This window comes from Selaginella moellendorffii, unplaced genomic scaffold (genome assembly GCF_000143415.4).
Source record: "Selaginella moellendorffii unplaced genomic scaffold, v1.0 SELMOscaffold_202, whole genome shotgun sequence".
NCBI lineage: Eukaryota > Viridiplantae > Streptophyta > Lycopodiopsida > Selaginellales > Selaginellaceae > Selaginella > Selaginella moellendorffii.
The window spans coordinates 52010-53567 of NW_003314462.1; positions in this window are offsets into that span (position 1 = coordinate 52010).

Here is a 1558-nt window from a genome sequence, read left to right on the forward strand (position 1 = left end):
TGGTAATACTTGCGGGTGTTACTTTATAAAAAGGTTTACTGTTCGATGAGGACATCGAACTTCGTCTATGGGTGGTGGAGTTGTGAGACACAAAATCCCTAGGCCCCGAAGTGGAGTCGGAAGGGTGCCACGTGGTAGCAGCCGAAGCGAAAGCCAAACGAGCGTAACACGTTTGGACTAAAAGCTCTGACTTGAAAGGTCAAGAGCAGCCTTAGTTTAGTGGAAGTTTAGTGGAACAAAGTGCTCGAGGAACAAGCACGAAGTGAGCAATAAGCGAGGCTCCAAAAAGGGACCCAAAAGGACCAACACATGACACGTGGAAGTGTCCGAGATAAAGTCCGAGATGGACCAAGACAGAGTCCGAGATGGAGTCTGAGGTGGAGTCCGAGATGGAGTCCGAGGTGGAGTCCGAGGTGGAGTCCGAGATGGAGTCCGAGATGGTGTCTGAAGTGGAGTCCGAGACGGAGTCCGAGATGGACCAATAGGGAGTCCGAGATGGAGTCCGAGATGGACCGAGACGAAGTCCGAGATGGAGTCCGAGATGGACCAAGACGGAGTCCGAGATGGAGTCCGAGATGGACCCGAGATGGAATCTGAGATGGAGTCCGAGAAGGACCCGAGATGGAGTCCGAGGTCGAGACCGAGACCGGGACCGAGACCGAGCCCGAGACCGAGGCGGAGGCCGAGACCGAGGCGGAGGCCGAGACCGAGGCGGAGGCCGAGACCGAGGCAGAGGCCGAGACCGAGGCAGAGGCCGAGACCGAGGCGGAGGCCGAGACCGAGGCAGAGGCCGAGACCGAGGCAGAGGCCGAGACTGAGGCGAAGGCCGAGACCGAGGCGGAGGCCGAGACCGAGGCGGAGGCCGAGACCGAGGCGGAGGCCGAGACCGAGGCGGAGGCCGAGACCGAGGCGGAGGCCGAGACCGAGGCGGAGGCCGAGACCGAGGCGGAGGCCGAGACCGAGGGGGAGGCCGAGACCGAGGTGGAGGCCGAGACCGAGCCCGAGTCCGAGTCCGAGCCCGAGCCCGAGTCCGAGTCCGAGTCCGAGTCCGAGCCCGAGTCCGAGTCCGAGCCCGAGTTCGAGTCTGAGTCCAAGTCCGAGTCCGAGTTCGAGTCTGAGAGGGTGAAAGCCCAAAGCATTCGTCTCCCAGACCCTGGGGGGTTTGGTGAGCTCCAAAAGTATAGTGAGGGGGAGGACTGCAGTGGAGCCAGTTTAGCCAGGAAAGGCCAGTTTGGCCCAGGAAAGGCCAGTTTGGCCCAGGAAGGCCAGACCCGGTGTTGGGTGATGAACTAACCACTGGGAAGTCCAAGACTATTGTGAATACGGACCGACAAACGGGGTAGCTTGGTGAAGTGTTCAAGAGCCGACTCTAGTTCCCCCGAGAGATCAACTGGCCGATGCTCCCAGTCCAACTATGGGTGGCACTACCTACTTGGATACTAGGCGTGGCTCATTGAAACCTCGCTCTAAGCCCATGGCTAGAGCACCCAAGGGCGGAAGGCGGGGAGAGTACCTAGGTGGCTCGCGTAAGGCCATGGTGTTCCGAAATGTTGTCCCC